At 42.0% G+C, this 21,525-nt stretch overlaps 2 long non-coding RNA genes across 4 annotated transcripts in view; one reads left to right on the forward strand and one right to left on the reverse strand.

Annotated features, from left to right (window-relative positions):
* LOC137638354 (uncharacterized) overlaps positions 1-21,525 on the reverse strand; it is a 475,922-nt gene that overhangs the window by 87,096 nt on the left and 367,301 nt on the right. The window lies entirely within an intron of this gene.
* LOC137638355 (uncharacterized) overlaps positions 1-21,525 on the forward strand; it is a 41,698-nt gene that overhangs the window by 10,868 nt on the left and 9,305 nt on the right. Inside the window, exon 2 of the long non-coding RNA XR_011044101.1 lies at positions 5,244-5,383. This is a non-coding gene — a long non-coding RNA (uncharacterized lncRNA). The remainder of the gene's footprint in view (positions 1-5,243; positions 5,384-21,525) is intronic.

Raw genomic sequence — 21,525 nt, forward strand, 5'->3', positions numbered from 1 at the left:
TGTTTACTGCCTAGAAAGGTTGGGCTGTATAATATGTTATTTGAATAAGAGAGTAACAATTAAGGATTAAATTAGCTGTGTTAAGCCGCTATATTTTAAATATATCCAATTTTATAGAGCTTCGATTCATGTGATGAAAATGACACCTAGAGGAATTTCATCCAATATTTCTCCAGTCATCCCATAAATGGCTCGTACATAAAATAAATGCAGATGACATTCACACTCAGAGACCTCCCAGATGCTGAAACCTTGATGATTAGCAGCTGGGCTCTAATGAACAGTGGGGACTAGTTTCCCACGGGACCTTGGTGCCCAGCTGTCGATCCAATTAAATCAGTCGGCACTCTTTTCCTTTTGGTTATTTCTTTTATTATCCTTATCTTCATTTTGGGCTTGAACTTGTTGACGACTTTGGCTTGTTTGAATATACTTTGGCTGCTGCTTTGGAGTTGGCACAGTGTGGGATGGACGGCATTCCATCTCAACCTGTGCCAATTTAGACGCCATCACCCTCTGGCAGACCCCATTGGGTGCAGACCAAGTCTGTTAAGAGTCGGGCTCCAGTGATCCGGTTTTAAGTCACCCATATTTGCGGGTAATGGGTGACGCCAGGCATTGGAGTCGACAGTGGGAGGGGCTAACTACCCCCACTGATCAGTGTACGCTCACCTAAAGAGAGGCAGCCCCTCTCTAATAGAGGACTGGTCCCCGCTGAAGCCTCTTCTCGTGTTGGGCCACATGGGATAGGGAGACTGACATCCTCCGATAAGAGGTGGATAACCCGACTTGCTCTTACCGAAAAAAACCACCCCTCTGTTGACCATCTGGAAAATACAAACCTGGACCTTGGTACAGACAGCTCCAACTCGGGTTCTAATATTATAACGTTGGAACCTTATATGCATTATAGAAAGAATGATAAGAAAACACTATAGAAGAAGAAGAAGAAAGAGAGAGAGAGAGAGAGAGAGAGAGAGAGAGAGAGAGAGAGAGAGAGAGAGAGAGAGAGAGAGAGAGAGAGAGAAATGATGACAGTACAGAAAGATATAGAAAAGTAGAAGTATTATGAAAATTTATTTATCTTGGAATTTGAAAACGGAAGAAATGAGCGTGTAAATGTTTTCAAAGCTAACAGGGAAATGGTCACTTTATGTGGATGGCAGCCAAAAATTCTACCCCAGGGAAATGGAAGTCTCTTGATAGACACACTATCCCCATTACAAGGTGAAAAGTTAAAAACACTTAAAACATTGAATGGTCATAGCGTAAAATGTGTTTCGCACCCTACTTTCAACCAGAGTAGAGGTGTGATATATGCTCCAGAATTGCTGGATATAGAGGAAAAAGAAATTGAGGATGAACTGAAAAGTCAAGGAGAAGTTAAAGTAGTCAGAATGAGAAAGAGAGTTGGTCTAGAACAACGTATTCCTCTTGCTACTTTGATTATAACATTTCATCAATGAAGATTACCAAATGTTATTAAAGCTGGTTGGCTATCTTTGAAGGTGAAACCTTATATCCCTTCACCATTGCGATGTTATCATTGCCAAATGTATGGCCATTTAAGCCAGAAATGCAAGGAAAAACTAAATAAGCTAGCTGTTTGTGACAACTGTGGAAAAATAGCCATGGAGTATGCTTAGAAAATCCAAATTGCATACATTGTGGGGAAGCACACCCAGCTACATCTAAAAGCTGTGTTAAGTTCATTTTTGAAAAAGAAATTCAGGCCATTAGGACCATGGAAAGGGTTACTTTTAGAGAGGCTCGTAAAAGAGCTCTTGAAAAGCAGATAAGACCGGGGTAACCTTTTTCAATGGTTCTGAAGAAAAACTTACCCAAGCACACGGACGAAAATTATATTCCCACTTCTAATATGAAGTAATTAAAAAGGTTGAAAGTCCCATCGAAAATCTCTATCCAGAAATTGTAGAAAAATCAAAACATATACTTAAAAGATCTGAAAGGTATTAAAAAACCATCTACTCCCATTCTAAACAATAGTACAAACCTCTCTCAGGCCGTGTCCTTGCCTGATCTGATGGAGGTTCCACTTGAAACCAATTTACCTGGTGAACTTATAGTGGGGAAGGTTAAAAAACCTGACAGATCACAACATTTTAATCGAAAAACAGAGAGACCTCCATCTCTCTCGCCTCCTACCATAAGAAATATTAAAGTCACAATTTCAAATAAATATTAGGTCTTGTCTGCTGATGTTTCTGATCAACTAGAAGGCAAATTGAACCAATCAGAAATTCAAGTTGAGGTCCACCATCCTCCTCAACAATTAGATCAAAAGGACACAAAGAAAAAGAAGAACACAAAACCCACTATATCAAGATCCTCTCTAGAGATACCACCGGGAAATATTGTTAGATCAAATATTGCCAATGGGAAGACTTCATCTAAGGTGTCTTCCAAAAAATAAATCATAGGTTTTTCCTCCATTCTGCAATGGAATTGCCAGGGTTTAAGGGCGAAATATGAAGAATTCAAGCTCCTCATACGTGAGCACTCCCCTATAACTGTATGTCTACAAGAAAGCAAGCTCGATGCTAATACTCCTTATCCTCGAGAGTATGTTAGCTATAGAACACCATATGATCAACGAGCTGGGAGCCATGGGGGAAGTCTTATATACATTCCTGATGTTCCCCAAATATCTTTGTCCATCTGTACCCCTCTGCAGGCAGTGGTTGTACAGATTGATATAGGGAGAAAATACACAATCTGTTCTCTTTACTTGCCTCCAAATGATAACATCTCATAGGATAGTATAGTAGAGGTGATTAAACAGCTCCCACAACCTTTTCTCTTACTACGAGATCTTAATAGTAGACATCCTTTATGGGGTGATGTGGCAAATGCAAGGGGTAATATTATATCATCAATTTTGGAGAATGAAGATGTAGGACTCCTTAATACAGGAGAGCCTACACACTTTCATGTTCAGACAGGTACCTTGTCCTGCATTGACCTATCAGTTCTCGGTTTTAATTGGCGAACATTAGATGATTGGCATACTAGTGATCATGCACCAATTATTATAAACACCAACAATGGTCCACCTTTACAGAGATCGCCACGATGGAATCTTGATAAGGCGGGCTGGGATAGATTTCGGGAGCTAAGTGAAATTGAAGGAAATGCAGAACAGTTTGAAAGTGTTGATGATGCCATAGACTTACTTAATGGAACTCTTCACACAGCAGGAGTCAATTCCATTCCCAAAACAACAGGGATATTCAGACGATGACCAGTCCCCTGGTGGTCACCAGAACTAACTGCCCTGCACAGAGCCACAAGAAAGTCTTTAACTCGATTGTGCATGTGCCGTATTGAGGAAAATTTAGTCATGCATGAAATGTAGAGCACAGTACTGTGCCATGTAAGAAGCTAGGCGCCAGTCTTGGATGTCATTTGTTTCCTCCATTAACAGTAGAACACCAGCATCATCTGTGTGGAGGAAAGGTAAAAAGATTGCAGGCAAATTCACCCCAAACCCACCACCAGTGTTAATGGTAAATGGCCAGTATATAACTGGAGCAATCGAAGTTAGCAATGCCCTGGCTGACCATTTTTTCAAATGTATCGTGCAAGTATGAAGCAACTCCTGGTCATCATCATAGGAGCATTGAAGAAAAAGTTTCAAATTTCGCAACAAGAAAACAAGTCATACAATTCTCCTTTTACTGAAAGAGAATTTGATTCTGCACTTGCTACGTGTAACAATACAGGCCCTGGACCCGATGGAATTCCATATGCAATGATTAAACACGTACCTTTTAATGCAAAGTTATTTATTTTAAGCATTTTTAATAGAATATGGCATGATCATAGTTATCCTAGTGTTTGGGAACTAGCCATTATTTTAGCCTTTTTAAAACCCGGTAAGGACAAGTTTTTAGCAGCAAATTATACGCCAACTGCATTGACATCTTGTTTATGCAAAATCATGGAGAAGATGTTCAATGTAAGACTGATGGGGTACCTTGAAAAGAAGGGTATTTTATCACAGACTCAATGTGGATTCAGAAAAATGCACTCAACGACTGATGTGCTGATACGACTTGAGTCCTACATTTGTGAAGCCTTTGCTTCTAAACAGCACCATGTGAGTCTCTTTTTTTTATCTTGAAAAGGCATATGATACTACATAGAGATAAGGTATACTTAAAAGAATCCATGAGTTTGGATTAAGAGGAGAGCTACCACTATTTATTCAGTCATTTATTTCACAGAGTTTTTCAAGTGAGAGTTGGGGAAACTCTATCACAGAGTAAATTCCAACAAGGAGGAGTTCCCCAGGGTAGTGTGCTGAGTGTAACCCTTTTTGCACTAGCAATTAATGGGATATCCTCAGTCATTCCCCGGGATGTTCTCTCGACATTATTTGTGGATGATCTCTCCATACCATTTGCTGGAAGTAGAATGGCAATGGTTGAGAGAAAAATACAACTCTCTTTAGAAAAAAATTATACAGTGGGCCAATATGAATGGATTCAAGTTCTCGTTAAATAAAACTACAATTGCCCATTTCTGTCGTATCTGGGGAGTACATCCAGACCCGGATATATACATCGAAGGTCAACGGATCCCATGTGCGAGTGAAGCTAAATTTTTAGGGTTGATATTTGATTGTAGGTGTAATTTTGCCAAGAGTCCTTAATTCTCTTTTTTCATATTAGTGAGTAATCTATGAAAGCAGTTTTTATTACAATGTTTTGAAATGACGAGGTATTTTAGCGTGATATTTTTCATACTTCTATTCAAGTATACAGAAGCTCCTCAACATATAAACCTAATTGGTGCCAAGAAACTGTAAGTTTATTTGTTTACAAATTCAGGCTTAACCTGAATCCCATGCCAGTGATTTCCAGCTACAAAATTCTACAAATAGTCTAGTTTCATATGAAATATACATCAGGTTATCACAAATGTCATTTTACTTACTGTATTAAATGATATAAAATGGTATCTCCGAATGTTTGAAAGTTAAGGACCTTCTGTAGTTTTTTTAAGTGTTTAATTTTGGTTGTTCATTACTACTTATATTGTTTATTTCCTTATATTTCCTTTCCTCATTGGGCTGTTTTACCTGTTGGAGCCCTTGGGCTTATACCATCCTGCTTTTCCAACTTTAGTAGTAGTAGTAGTAACAATAATAATAACAAAAATAATAATCAATTTAAAACAGTTAAAGAACAACATATTAAAATTGTAATTTTCTCTTGCAGATGGGATTATAACGGACGCAAAGATATTCTCACCAAATTCAAGCATCCCAGATAATAATTTCATTGAGATGTAGCCTCTGATCCTCCTACTTCGAAATAAAAGTCATATAAATTTTTTCATCTTATATGAATAGAGAAATGTTTGTCCCATTTTACTAATACTTTTAAATGCGTTCTGCCTGTTAATAATTCTATTAGGGTTTGATACTGTACATTTACTGCAGAAGTGGCAACACCTCATTCAGTTGAAAAGGTCCCTAAATTTTTATTTTTGGGCTCAGGCCATGTCGCCCTGATGGAAGGTTCCTTTAGTAGCTTCCTAAGGGTATATTTGACTACGGTGGATATTCCCAGAGAATTAAACTAAAGGTCTCCAGAATTCTAACTTCTGGCGTGAATATCTTTAAAGTTGCCTTTTAGGATATCGCATAATAACAGGGGACGTATTCTTGACACGCCACATTAATTTTCTCACTACATTTTCCCCAATTGCTTATATCTGTGTTCACCTTTTTCAGTGAAGGTTTTAGTAATGATGTCATTGTAAGGTGAATGTGTTCATAATAAATACAAACCTTTAAGAAATGATTGAATCTTTATCAAAGGTTTACATCAAAAGATCAAATTCTTTACCTTAATTGATATTTGCCCATCTTTTTTGGTATGTCTTCTAGCCCATCGTTAAACTCTGCTAAACTTTTCCTTATGGCCTTTTGTATTTCAACAACTGTTCATAAACCATTATGTCAGTATAGTAATTCACTTTACTATTACAAGTATATCGGAAGTGTCATTGTGGATATAAAGTGCCAGAGTTACTTAAAAGTGATGAGGTTCTTATATCAGTCAATCTATTTTGTATTCTACTCTATTTGCAAGATGGTTGTATCTAGTTCTGTAATATGAACTTGTCTACTTTTTTCTTGTCTTGTATCATGTTTCTTGTTAGATTTTTGCAGCAGATATTTCTCCTTTTCTCGTTATGCTCCCCATTACTCTGCGGAAGAAAAATACTTACTTTGATGGCTGTTTTTCCGGTCCCATACAGCAGGCGAACCCAACTCTCTACTGGACCTTCACTTTTCTTTCCACCGAAGGAGACTCTCCTACCAAACATCCTTTTAGGATGTCGGCAACTGTCAAATAACGTCCAACTCACCGAGTTGCAGGACAGTTGTCTGAGCCTAGCATAACATCGGTTCATGCTCCTTCTCCACCGTCAAACTGGTTATCGTCTTCTGGACGCTCTGCGTGTTTTTTAAACGGCGTAGAAAGAGAGCTTGCGGTAGACGTGACGTCTCCGGTACCACAACAGTTTGACCTTATTTTTATTATGCTGCTAGATATGCAACAGAATCTCTTTGCTCGTGCTAGTTTATCAGCCTGCGAACAACAAGAGAGTAGCAGGCCTGGACCCTGAGTGTCGGGTAACTTCACACCTGGACACCAAGCGTAGTGAGGCTACTAGTCGAGATGTTCTTGATGACGAACATCTTTACAACAGCCATTTTTAACCCAAGGAGTCGAGCAAACAGACGTGACATCACGTTGAACGTCCACCTAACGGGATGCCGAGCTTCCAGCGGAATAGGACGTCCTGCAGGACGTGACGTCGAGCGTCCATCGAGACGCGACGTCGAGCGTCCATCGAGACGCGACGTCGAGCGTCCATCGAGACGCGACGTCGAGCGTCCATCGAGACGCGACGTCGAGCGTCCATCGAGACGCGACGTCGAGCGTCCATCGAGACGCGACGCCGAGCGTCCATCGAGACGCGACGCCGAGCGTCCATCGAGACGCGACGCCGAGCGTCCATCGAGACGCGACGCCGAGCGTCCATCGAGACGCGACGCCGAGCGTCCATCGAGACGCGACGCCGAGCGTCCATCGAGACGCGACGCCGAGCGTCCATCGAGACGCGACGCCGAGCGTCCATCGAGACGCGACGCCGAGCGTCCATCGAGACGCGACGCCGAGCGTCCATCGAGACGCGACGCCGAGCGTCAAACAGCTCGTGACATGGACTTGTACGCATTTCCACTGTTCAATTCATTACAGTGATACAAAAGTTTGTATCATACGGAATGAACGGATTGACTCTAGTGGTCCTCTTTTGGCCCTCAGAGAGTGGTTCAGAGAGGTACTGCAATGGATGGTAGACACTCAAAGAAGTCTTTCGTTAAGAGTGGATTTACTCAAACAACCCCACTTGGAAGGTACCATCTAAATGTCCAAGCTCTTCATCTGTCTGTCTTCAGATTATCGGAAAACTCGCAAGATCTAGAGTTTTTTTTCGAAGGAAGCAACTAGAGCTATTGCAGGAGCAAAGAGTACTTCTTCCATCAAGGTTTAACAATCTAGATACGAGGTTTGTTAGAGAGGGGTACAGAGTCAACTCTCTTTCCTCGCCCAGTACTTCTGTAACTCAGATTGCTGACTTCCTGTTACATTTTCGAAGGAAATGCAATTTTGTTATCCTCTACCATCATAGGATACAAGAGAATGTAGCAAGCGTATTCATGGCACTAAGACTTGGACCTTTCTAATGTTAAAGACCTACAGAAACTTCTCAAATCGTTTGAAACATCAAACAAGGACGGATCCAGACTTTTCAGTGAGAGGGGGTTAAGGAAAAAAGGGCACCTGTAATCACTTAAAAAGGCACTTTACAAATTTGCTCAAAAATTAATGGAATAGACAATATTATTAGAGAAGAACCAAAAATCACTGATTGCAATTTATGCCATTATTTTATTCATCAAAATATAAATTGTTGTTATGAAAATGTAAATAGATCTGAGTTAAGAAACTCAAGACTTTTACGACACCGGTAAAAAAAAAAAATATTAAGAAACAATTCCTGGCACCTAATTGATATCTCAAACATCATAAAATTGAAAATACAGAATATTGTAAACAACATACTTTTCTTATGCAATGAATCACACAAGAAAACACCATTTTATACAATTCATGGATAAATCATTCACTGACAATGTCATAGTAATACAGAGTACAAATAGAATTGACCCAAGAAACTAAGATTTTTGTTGAAAGACAATTCCTGGTATTTAATTTGATAGTTTCATTTTTATAGACTAAGAGTGATGGTGTGTTTGTGTGAGATAGTTTTTCATATTTTGCGATATACTCGCACCAAAATAATCTAGTCCATCAAGATGTTCTTAGTAAACAGCCTTCTACTGTTTTCATTGATAAACATTCCAATAATGGCTTTTACGTCAACTTCTACGTTGTGGTGTATATGCATCAGACATAGCCCAGTTAACCTCTCAACACTCATTCTATTCCTGAGGTAGGTTTTTACACGTCTTAATGCTGAAAACTGTCTTTCTGCCGTTGAACTGCCAACTGGTGACACACAGCCAATGGCAAGTAGTTCATAGATGTTGTGGTAAATGTCTGTATCGCACAGCCTTATACATTCTCTAAGATTTATCGACAACTGGTCCACTATAGAAAAACTATTTTTTCCAATGGTTTAACTCGTCAGTCAGCGACAGGGGAGAAGGAAGGTCATTCTCCCAATACAAGAGTTTCTCTGCTAGATTCTTAAGGTCATGATTTTCCAGGATTAACTTTGGAATTACCTCAAACAGCGTAGCAGCAGTCCTGGACTCATGATTAAAACGAGTATCCATCTCACTCAGGAGATGATCCACAAGTGGGGCTGCTAGATTTATGTACGTGGTCTTGCCACTGATCCCCCAACAGCTTCTGTGAGCTTTGAGGATTCAGCTAACCACTGAGAAAACTTGGTATCTAGACTGTCTCTCAAACCTTTAATCTCTCTAATGGTTGAATCAACCATATTATATGCCTCATAGCAGTCCAGATCACTCCTTTGGAGTTTCACTGCAATTGGGCGTATTGCATACAGGGTTTGTTTTGTTGCATAAAATGCAGTAACAAACTCAAAGCTCTTCATTGTTGAGAAAAGGCCACGGGCCTTGGTTCTTGTATCAGAGTCCCAACTCCAATCATCATTTCCTATGATATCAGTAAACTCATGTGGGCTGAATATCACTTCCACGGTCGTTACTGTAGGTATGTATAGTTCATGGAAGGTGTTGAAACTATCATGTCTTTCAACCCACCGGGTCTTACATAGGCTGAGAAGTTTTTTTCTTATTCCCCTTGTAATTATCTGACTGTTCCAGAACTTTTTCAAACAATGACTGGCATTTGGGAGAATTTGAAAAGAACAGGAACACTCCATTCAGAGAGACTATCATATTCCGCACAGCGGGTAGTTTACATGAGGATGCAATGCTGAGGTTCAGCAGATGACTTTGGCAGTGAGAGTATATTGCATGAGATGCAATCTGCCTTATCCTCCCATTTACTCCAGTTCGAGAGGATGACATGGCAGAGGCACCGTCGTACCCCTGGCCTCTCAGGTTTTGATAGGTGTAACCATTATCGGTTAGAGATTTAAGAATTGCATCTGCAATAGCTTCCCCTGTTGTGCGATCTAGATTAACAAAATCTATGAAGATTTCCGAAATATAGATCTGGTTTTCTCCTGAAAGATACCGTAGACACACAGACAGTACTTCTTTATTTGAGGCGGTGTCAGTCACTTCATGTGCAATGACACTGAAATATTTAGAGTGAGTCTCATTTAACAAATCGGCTGTTACCTTGTTTCTCAGATACCTACCAATGGTTTTTTATGTTTAAGTACAGTTACATTTTCCTGACTCAAGATGACATTTTAGCACTGGATCATGTGTGGCCAACAAATTCAGAATAGACAAAAAGTTTCCAGTGTTACTGTTAGAGCTGGATCTATCATCACGTCGACCACGCAATGCTATGTTCTGCTTACCACAAAAAACTATGGCATCAATTACACTTTTAAGAATCTCGAAATTCTTTTTGTACAACTCTTTCCGTTCGTTATCATAATACATCACATAAGTATTATACCTCCAAGACAATATGTAATGAGTGTTGACTGACACCTCCCTATATCTTGCTTTTGCAATTTAACAATAAACATGTTTGAATACTTGTTGTAAGCCTATAACTGATGTAAAAAGTCTTTAGAAAATCTTTAGGGTAATTTATAAAATAAATACTTTAAATGTTTAGTTTTACTATCAATGTCAAAAGTAACTTCAAACAATGAAAATCTTACTGGAGGAAAGTCCTGCTCTGATGCCAGACAACTCGGAATCCCAACTGTTTACTTGCGACAAACGAGGCCTTTATATTCTTTTGGAATCCCAAGAAACTCCCTGAATAAACCTAAGTATAATTAAGAGATCCTGGAAAACACTAATTTTTCAATAGCCAAAGCTGATGAGGGTCAGGATGCTAATTTAAAGGTTTAACAGCTGTTCATGAATGGCAGAGGCAAGAGACAGTAACATTGCCCTATCAAGCAGGACAAAGTCCTAGAGACTGACCTACATATGATCAGCAGCCAAGCCGCCTCTCCACAAAGGAGGGCCGAGCAATGGCTGCTGACGTCTCAGCAGATAGACCTATAGACTCCCTCAATCCCCGCGCCACCCATCCTTAGCTCCCAAGGATGGTGAGGTTGCAGCAACCAAAGGAACTAACAAGTTTGAGTGGGAAGACATTCAGAACTATATGATATTGTCATATCTAGAATCTCTATTCATGTTCCTAATATGAGACTGTTGATGATTTAATATTGTTGCAGCCTTTCTCCTTATGAATGAATTTTCAAAGCCTTGTAAAGGCTTGTAAACTCTTCCTGTCTGTCAACTTTACTCTGGCAAGGAAAGTGCTGAACTGGAAAATCTTTTCTCTGAATATAACAAATTCGTAGATAATTTGTATTTTTCCTAACTATACAAACCTTAGCTATTTATTAGGGGTTATACTTTTGGCTGAGCTGAAATGAAGAGCCATTAAAATTTAGCGAGGGTTAACTACCCACGCCGCTAGTTAGGAGGGGTAGCTTGCTACCACTCCGGTTCACACACCTGTGATTTACTCACTTTGCTTGGAGGTAGGACTTCAAGGGGGATAGAGATGGCGGGCAAGTTTGTATAAATAGCTTATGTCAAAAGAAGCTTTACAAAGTTATTCAAATAAAAACAAGTTCTCTTTAACAATAATTATATCACAGTCAGTATGAAATTATACATCCTTTTCAACATAAACAAAATATATACTAAATCAACTAAGATGTACTATACTTGATTAAACCTGTTCTTATCATAGGCAAATACAAAGAAGCATTATATAATGTCATAAAACTAAGATTAAAGTAACTATCTTAAATGAAAAATTCTGTTTTATTTTAATGTTCAAAGAATACAAACTGTTCTTAAAATATTTCACGTTTCCTTTCCTCACAGGGCTATTTTCCCTGTTGGAGCCCCTGGGCTTATAGCATCCTGCTTTTCCTACTAGGGTTGTCGCTTAGAATCAATGATTGTGGAAGACTGTCAACCAATCTCCAAGCAACCATAAAAATACAAAAGTTCCAAGAGAAGAAAAGGGTATTAGGATTATGGGAACATAGTGGTGGATTCTTCCCCCACTACTGCACTCGCTGTTACGAATGGTCCCAGAGTGAAGCAGTCCTCAAAAAGAGTCTGGACACGTTTCAAATAATTTGAAGCGAACACAGATTTATTCCTCTAAAAGGTTGTGCTCTTAATGCTTTACAACGATCTATTCTGCTTGAAGGCCACCGAAGTTGTTACAGTTTGAGCTTCGAGCGTCTTGACCTTTATAAAAACTTGGTCTGCCTTACTGCAAAGTGCATGAGCCTCTTAATTAAGAGCCTGATGAAGAATGAAAGAGCATTCTTCAACATCTGTAACGAGGACTTCTAGACCGAGCACCAAAGAGCTTCCGACTAGCCTCACAACTCTTACGTTCAGTTCAGATATAACTTCAGGACTCTTACTGAGCACAGGACTAACTCCTCTCCAGCTACATACGAAAGGTTCGGAATCTCAAAAGCCTTGGGTCAAGGTTGAGAAGGGTGTTCGTTCTTGGCGAGAAAGCCTAACTGCAATGAGCAGATAGCTTTGTGATCTCGAAAAATCCAGTCATTTAAGCAAAAGACATGAATCCCACCGACACAGAGCTGTCGCCAGACTGACCAAAAATAGTCTTTTCGTCGTGAGGTCCTTAAATGAAGCTGAATGCAAGGGCTCAAACCTGTCACCCATAATGAACTTCAGGACAATATTCAGATTCCAAACTGGTGAATCCTGGAGCTGTTGCTTTAAATTAGCATCCTGACCCTCATCAGCTTTGGCTATTGAAAAATTAGTGTTTTCCAGGATCTCTTAATTATACTTAGGTTTATTCAGGGAGTTTCTTGGGATTCCAAAAGAATATAAAGGCCTCGTTTGTCGCAAGTAAACAGTTGGGATTCCGAGTTGTCTGGCATCAGAGCAGGACTTTCCTCCAGTAAGATTTTCATTGTTTGAAGTTACTTTTGACATTGATAGTAAAACTAAACATTTAAAGTATTTATTTTATAAATTACCCTAAAGATTTTCTAAAGACTTTTTACATCAGTTATAGGCTTACAACAAGTATTCAAACATGTTTATTGTTAAATTGCAAAAGCAAGATATAGGGAGGTGTCAGTCAACACTCATTACATATTGTCTTGGAGGTATAATACTTATGTGATGTATTATGATAACTCTTGATTGGTCCTGCAGTACAGTAGTGGGAAGGTCAACTGTCTAATAAATATAAACATGATATTAGTGGCTTTTTCATGTCATGCCGAAGTCTATTCTATAGCTTAACCTCTTGGCTTAAGTTGTTTATTCATGGACGAACCTAATCGGTGATCCAAGAGGACCAAAAATCTAAACCATCTTTTTGGGCTCAGGCCATGTTGTCCTGATGGAAGTTCCTTTAAAGTAGCTTCCTAGGTTATATTTGACTGCAGTGATATATCCCAGAGAATTTACCAAAGGTATGAAGAATTCCAACTCCTGGAGCGAATATCCCTGGCTTTCGCCTTTAAGGATATCGCATAATATCAGAGGACGTATTCTTGACACGCCACGTAGCTATCTACTCCCCTAATAGCGTTTACGCTTCGAGAGAGGAAAGTGGCAAGAATTGGAGGAGAGCCGTTATTAAGTCACGCTCTACTCCTACTGTTGAGTACCTGTATGATGTCACGACCGGGCGCCATCTTGTTATTCCTTCATTTGTAGTAGCCTTACTCGGTGTTTTCCCAGTGCTCTCGCGCTATTTTTGGATTATTTTCTCGCTATGATGTTTTCTCCAGCCTCATCTGCCTCTGGAAAGTTGAGTATTATCTTTACTTTATATAAATGTAAGCTCTTGCCAGTTTTTTCCTCGATTCAAGGCTCAATTAACGTAACAAGAGCTGTTGCCTAACCGGAGGCGTCATGGACGCTGTCGTTCGCTATGCATGTGTCATTTAGTCAAACAGAATGACCTTCCCGGTATATTTCGCTTTAATAAATTTAGCTATTTATCCTTCATTGCTAGGAAATTTTATTTTGTGCTTATAGTATTCATGGTTTTGGCGATTTAGGTAACCGATCCTCACTTACGCTAGGCTTCCTACCCTAGGCGTCTAGCCATTCCTCTTCCAAAGATAGTATACGAGAATGTTTCGGTGATTTAGGTAATCGATTCTCACCGCCTCTAGGCTACTAGCCTTGGAGCTTTAGTATACTTTCATACATGTCCCCGATTGCTCTTGTATCGCGTTATTTAAGTAAAGACTGATACCTCCTAGTCTTTTGTAGGACGATACTAATCTCCTTCAGAGATTTAAGAGCAATCTCTTCTCCTCTGAGTTAGCCTAGGCTGAACCCTAGTCCGCTTTACCTCGAATTGCATTCGATAGGACGACTTGGCTACCTCACCTAAAAATAGATTGTTCCAACACAGGAACTTACCTCGAACTACTTTCTTAGGAGTTACCTGGAACCTCCTCTAAACCGACCAGAGTTTTGTGTAGTTTACCCTACTCCCGTTTTCTGTAATGGTAGGCCTAGGCGGAAGGATACGTGCCCTAAGGGCAATTCCGAGGCAGGCCACATGTGAGCTTGGGTCTTGACCTTCAGTAAGTTCTCTGGTCGCGTCGTGATATCATCCCGGCGCTCCTCTTATCTCAGTGCGACCCTTTGTGTCCCCGACTTGTGTACCGTGTGTGTGTCCATGTGGCCCGTTGTGCTCTCCCTTGTGCTTCGCGTTTTTAACTTATATTCCCTTGTGCTTTCCTTGTGTTTGTTAGTGTTCTCTTTCTTTTTTTCCGCTACGTTCCTGTGTCTGGCGGTATTGAGTTAGTGTGTGATGGAGCATACCCACCGTTGTCCTGAGCCTAGGGCTGGGAAGTCGTGTGGGGCGTTCTTATCTAAGCCCGATGTGGACCCGCATTCCCTTTGTTCCTCTTGTAGGGGTAAAGTGTGCTCGCCTTCGGACACGTGTTCCGAATGTGTTACGTGGAGCGAGGTTCAGTGGGTTAAGTTTGGGACAAAGAAAAAGAAGTCTTCGAAGCAATCTCCCAGGAAGGCAAGTTTTTCTTCTCCTGCAACATCGGCTGGTGAAAGGTCTGATAGAGTTCCTTCTTCTTCCCCTACCCAGAGTAGGGGACGAGGTAACTCTGTTAAGGGGAAGAAACTAGTGCTTCTTCCCCAGGAAGGTCTTGATTCTGGGGTGTCTGTTTCTGTAAAGGCGTGTGAGGGGCCTGAAAGTATGTTTAGTGGGGGTCCGCGGGACGTTTCTCCTGTGCAAGGGGAGCACGTCTCGGCTGGCGACCCCATGTGGAATAAACATGTTCCTTTTTCTTCTCCATAGTCTTGGGTGGATGTTTCAGGCGCCTCCGCAGCGGAAGGCGCCCCAGAGAGAGAAGATTCCCCGCAAGAAGATCCCCTTGGATGGAGTCTACCGAGGACGCCGTTTAAGTCTCCTTTGAGAGTGGAAGAAGGTCTGAGCTCCTGTTTTCCGTTCTTGGATCGCCCGTTTGCGCCCCCAGCACCTTCGTCGGCAGTTCCCGAGCTGTTTTTACAGTCTTCGACGTCAGGTACCCAACAGGTGTTGAGCAAAGCTCCACCTGTACCTCGGTCCCGTTATGGAGAGGGGTCGGAATCGTCGGCAGCCGGGTCTTCTTTGTTGTCGGAGGAAGAAGTTCAGAGGAGACACAGGAGGAAGAGAGAAAGATCCAGGAGAAGACGGTCCGTCTCTAGGTCTACATCGAGGTCTCGGTTTAGCAGGAGGAGGTCTCGTTCCCTGCGAAGGAGCAAGAGCAGTGGGTCCTAGTCCCCCGCAGTAAGCTTAAGGACCTTACTACGGTACGGGCAATGCGGTCAGGCTTACCGGAGACATTCCTCCTAGAAGGGCCTCCGACAGCCGTAAGTCGGCTTCAGCCTCGGACTTTAGCTCCTCGTCTTACAGGCGTAAGTCCTCCTCGAAGGAGACTCAATCTGCCCAGCGGAGGGAGTCGCCTCTTAGGACGGGCAGCCGCGACGAGTCAGCCCGTGGAGGTGATAGTCGTGCATGGATCGCTCCGTCGAACACCCCACGGAGGAGCCCGTCCCCTTGTTGAAAAACCAAAAGACAGCAGAGGCTCCCGTCTATTCCGAAAGGCCCAACCTCGTTCCTAGGCAGAGCGGAGTCGCCCGTGTCAGCGACACTCCACTTCGCCGGATGGAGGAAGCGGATGGTGACCCGGGAGATGGACCAACGGAGGACTCCGCGTATAGGAGGGTGATTAACTTGATAAGGAAGCACCATAGGATCGAGGAGCTCGTACCTTCGGAGGAAGACATCTGGTGGTCTAGCCTAAATAGCATTATGGAGGAACCGGTCCAGAAAAAGCCATCGTTAGCCCTGCCAGAAGCGAGGGACGTCAAACTGGGACGGTCCCATATTGATAAAGTGGTGAACCGTAACAAGGGCAACTCAAAGGGGCAGAGTTCTTCCAAGCTCCTCCAAGGCCTTAAGTCCCAGAGCAAGTACTATGCCTTGGAGGGACGTCCTCATGGAGCCAATAAACTAGAGGACGTTCTGGAAGTTTTAGGTCAAGGTGCCCCGGAGAACAGGGCTGCTTCTGCACCTATTTTCTTCTCCCAGGCAGAAGCTGTTATGATGGAGGAAATGTCAAAGGACCTTATTAATGTCGCCTCATGGTTGGACTGGTGGGCCTCTACTCTGGTGGGCACCCAGATTTCAACAGATTCTATGGACCCTGCCAAACGAGATGCCTTGAGAGAGTTAGTCAGCTCGGGGGGCCGCGCTCTGAAGTTCCTGGCATTCCAGTCCTTAGCACTGTCAGCTAACTGGGTGTTGAGAAGGAGAGATTCTGTCCTGAAAAATCTCTCTAAGAAAATTCCGGACAGGAAAGCTAAGGCTCTCCGGAACATGACTGTGTGGGACGAAGGGCTCTTCCCCCTTAAGAAGACGGAGGAGGTTGTGAAGAAACTGGCGAAAAGGAAGGAGGCCGTCTTACCTAAAGTCCAGTCAATGAGAAGACCTGGGTTTAGGAGACCTGCTTCCGATGCTCCTTCAACTTCTCGCTCTTCTCCTACGCAAGTAAGGAGAGACTCCTCGGTGTCTCTGTGGTCACAGGCAACGCAACCCACCCGAAGGGGAACCAACTCAGCTCCTTCCTCGTTTAGGACAGCCTACCCTTCAGCCAGGAGAGGACGTTCCGGACGTTCATCCCGAAGGAGGTAGGGTGAGAGGCCCCTCTCTCCTGCCCAAGCCTCAGGTAAGGGGATGCCTCAGACTATTTTGGCAAGCTTGGAAACTTCACGGATCAGAACCGTGGACAGTGACTGTTTTAAAGGAGGGCTACAGGCTTCCTTTCCTGGCGGCTCCACCTCCCCTTATACCAGCAAGTCAGGCAGAGTGGCTGGCCCCCAAGGACACCTTGAAGAGAGCAGCCTTGCAAGAGGAAGTCTCCACTATGTTAGAAAAGGGAGCAATGGAGACTGTTCATCTTCCTGGTCCGGGGTTCTACAGTCGTCTTTTCCTGGTAGAGAAAGCAACGGGAGGTTGGAGACCAGTGATGGACCTGTCAGCCCTCAAACAAATTCTTACGAAAGACCGATTTCAAGATGGACACCTCGAAGTTGGTCCTGAAGTCCTTGAGGGAGGGGGATTTTATGTTATCCATAGACCTCAAGGACGCCTAATTCCAGATTCCAATTCATCCAGCCTGCAGGAAGTATCTCCGGGTGAAGTGGGGTACCCAGATCTTGCAGTTCAGAGCCCTGTGCTTCAGACTTTCCACAGCCCCCCAGGTATTCACAAGGGTTTTCATGACGGTCTACGTTTGGGCTCACAAACGAGGAATCCGTCTAATTCGGTACCTGGACGACTGGTTACTCCTTTCTTCCTCAGAGGAAGTCTTGAAACAACAGGGCACAGATCTTCTACACTTTTGCAAGACCCTGGGTATCACCATCAACCTGGAAAAGTCTCACCTGTCCCCAACCAACAAGATGACGTACTTGGGCATAGTCCTAGACTCTCTTACTGGTCAGAGCCTTTCCGTCAATAGACAGGTTGAACAATCTGGACCAGGTCCTCTGCCCCTTCCTAGCGGATCAACCCAGAAGAGCAAAGGATTGGCAGAGGTTGATAGGCCACCTGGTGTCTTTGGAGAAGCTGGTCCCTCAAGGAAGACAGAATCTCAGGAGCATTCAGTGGAACCTAAAGGATCTCTGGGATCGGAGGAGCTCCCCCTACAAGATTGTTCCGATTCTTCCAGAGACAAGACAGTTCCTGGAACCCTCTTAATGAGAGAATGCCTTGATGAAGTCATTGAGCTTCAGCACGGCATTTCATTCCCGTCCTGAAGCTTGGTGACGGGCAAGAGGGCTCTCGAACTTGGGGAAATTGCTCCCCCAGTTCGAATCTAAATTTCTCTCTTTCACCTTTTTTTTTCTCAATATTACTTCGACCTTATCCTAATTTCATAAACTTTCTTTTGTCTTTCTTTCCAAACTCTGAGAAAAATTTCCCTCATTATATATGTGTATACATTATGTACATATATATTTATTTATTTATTTAATTTTTTTTTTCTCCTATGGCTTGGATGTTTCTACATCCTTTGTAGCCCCAGCGGGGATGTTCATACATCCTTTATTGCTGCCTGCTTTGATGAGTGGGAGGAGGTATCATGGTTGGGAGGTGTTTGCATTCAAAGCTATATGTGAGAGTATTGGATGATTTCAGCCATCCCGAAGATGGTTTGGACCTTTTTGGCGGAACTATTCTCAAGTGTTGGGTCTTCGGAATCCAGGGGGATCCAGTGCTTGGGATAGGACTCTCGGCTTTTTGCCGGAAGCCCGTCATTACAGATATGGGGAGGATGATTCCATAGTTTCTTGGTCTCAGTCCTAACAGGCGGGTTCAGCTTATACCTGTGCCTCTATATCTGTTTTCATGCTATCCTTCGGGTAGGGTATGGAGTGGACCATTTGGGAAGTATACTCTCATTGTGCCGATAGTGGAGAGTGCAAATTTCTTTTCTGACGTGTGATGGCCTAACATTCTCGAGCAGGTACATCAAACTAACCCTTTTTTCTCTCTCTCGTCTAATGGATTCTTTAAGTAACGAACCCCCATCCCCTGGATACGCTGACTCTCCCCCGGCACTGTTGTCGACCTCTGCTAATTCAATTAAGGAAAATTCTGTTGACCTAGGAACAAAAAAAGACCCCTCTACTAATGTTTTAAACCCAATTAAGTCGGGTAACAAATGGAAACTAAGAATCCTTCATGTTACCCAAATTCCAATAAATACTGATTATGATATGATATATAAAGCATTTAGATGCTATGGAGTGATAAAAGAAATTAGAATGAAACTTGAAAATGAAAAATGGCATTCATGGATAACTTATAATAATCATGAAGAAGCATTCAATGCAATATGTAACATCAATGATATCAAAATTAATAACCTAAATGTCATGGGTGCCCTATGTGATAAGATACCAAACAGTTTGGATGTATATAGACCTGCTGACTGGTTTGAGAAAGATATCGATTTAACTATGCTCCCCCAAAGAAAGCCAAAACCACCAATGTGGCTTGTTGCTGAACCTAAAGGGAGTTATGGGAATTATTTTAAAATTAGCAAACTAATTCAGAAAAAGGTAGGAACCATTGCACCAGGTGATATATCTCGCTTTGGGAAAAATAGCTTCTTAATCCATGCAAAATCATCCACGCAATCAGTTATACTGTCTAACCTTAAGACAAGCAGTGATGAGGATATGTTAGATGTCAAACCCCACCTAAACTTTAGTTACGGAAGGGGAGTAGTCTTCAATAAAGATCTGTATGAATTTACAGAAGAGGAAATACTAGCTATGTGCCCATTAACAATGTGGAAAGTGCACAAGATTCCTGGGACGTCAATGATTATCCTTACTTTCCAGGATGCTGATGTGCCTTTCCACATCGATATTGAAAATGAAAGAATAAAAGTTCGACCTTTCAAATAAAAACCCTTACAATGTTTCAAGTGTTTCAAATTTGGACATCCTTCTAAAGTTTGTAAAAATGAAAAAATGTGTAGCATCTGTACCAAACCTTATCATGGAGAGTGTACACTTGAGCCCAGCTGTTTGAACTGCAATTCAAACCATAAATCCACTGTCAGGAGCTGCGAGATTTATAAGTTTGAAGAAGCAGCCCTCAACAAATCCAGTGTAGAACACATAAGTGTAGGACATGCCAAAAGACTACTGAAAAAACCAAACTGCTATGCAAAGGCACTGAAATCAAGAGAAAATATACCACAGGAGACATCGAACCCACATAGTGCTGCCAGTAACTCCAAGAAAAGAAATACATCATCTAATGATTGTAAAGTTTTGCGTGACAAGGTAAGCATATTGCCTTCCAAGGCTTTGCCACTGTGTATTAAAACTGCGGCACTGCCCACTTCTATACAAACTTCATCCCCCATTACCAGCAATAGTACTAACCTCTCTCAGGCCATGTCCTTGCCTGATTTGATGGAAGTTCCATCCGAAACAAAGTTACCAGGTGCACCTGTGGTAGGGAAAGTGCAAAAACCTGGTAGATCCTCATCACCGATAAATAGGAAAAGAGAGACACCTCCATCTCTCTCTCCACCCTCCATTAGAAACGTTAAGGTTATGACATCAAATAAATTTGATGTTTTGTCTGTTGATGTTTCTAATGAACCAGAAGATAAACTGAATAAATCGAAAATTCAAGTTGATGTCCACCGTCAAAAGAATACAAAGAAAAACACAAAGGTAAAACCCAATATAACAAGACCACCTCTGAAGAAACCTACAGGTAATAATGTTAGATTAAAAACTGCTAATGGGAAGACCTCATCCAAGATGTCTTCCAGAAATAATCCATAGTTTTCTCCTCCATTTTGCAATGGAACTGTCAGGGTTTGAGGGCGAAATATGAAGAACTTAAGCTCCTAATTCATGAACATTCCCCCATAATTTTATGTCTACAGGAAAGTATGCTTGATTCTAACACTCCTAGTCCTCGAGAGTATGTTAGCTATAGAACACCATATAATCAACAAGCAGGGAGCCATGGCGGAAGTCTCATGTACATTCGTCGAGATGTTCCCCAAATACTTATGTGTATACGTACAACCCTGCAGGCAGTGGTTGTACAAATTGATATAGGGAGAAAATATACAATATGCTCTCTGTACTTACCTCCAAATGATAATATTTTATATGATGATTTAGCAGAGGTCATTCAACAGCTCCCTCAACCTTTTCTCTTACTGGGAGATATGAATGGTAGACTTCCTTTATGGGGTGATGTTTTGGCCAACACAAGGGGCAATATTATCTCATCAATTGTGGAGAATGAGGATGTGGGACTCCTTAATACAGGAGAGCCCACGCACTTCCATGTTCAGACAGGTACTTTGTCATGCATTGACCTTTCAATTGCAAGCTCTAACTGCCTTCTTGATTTTGATTGGAGGACATTAGATGATTGGCATACTAGTGATCATGCACCAATCATTATAAACACCAACAAGGGTCCGCCTTTGCAAAGATCGCCACGTTGGAATCTAGACAAGGCAGACTGGGTTAAATTTTCTGAGCTAAGTGAAATCGAAGGGAGAGCAGAACAGTTTGAAAGTATTAATGATGCCATCGACCTACTGAATGGAACTCTTCATACAGCAGGAATCAATTCGATTCCCAAAACCACACGACTATTCAAAAGACGACCAGTCCCGTGGTGGTCCTCAGAATTAACAGCCTTGCACAGAGCCACCAGAAAATCCCTG

The sequence above is a fragment of the Palaemon carinicauda genome, chromosome 3, assembly GCF_036898095.1.
Source record: "Palaemon carinicauda isolate YSFRI2023 chromosome 3, ASM3689809v2, whole genome shotgun sequence".
NCBI classification, from domain to species: domain Eukaryota; kingdom Metazoa; phylum Arthropoda; class Malacostraca; order Decapoda; family Palaemonidae; genus Palaemon; species Palaemon carinicauda.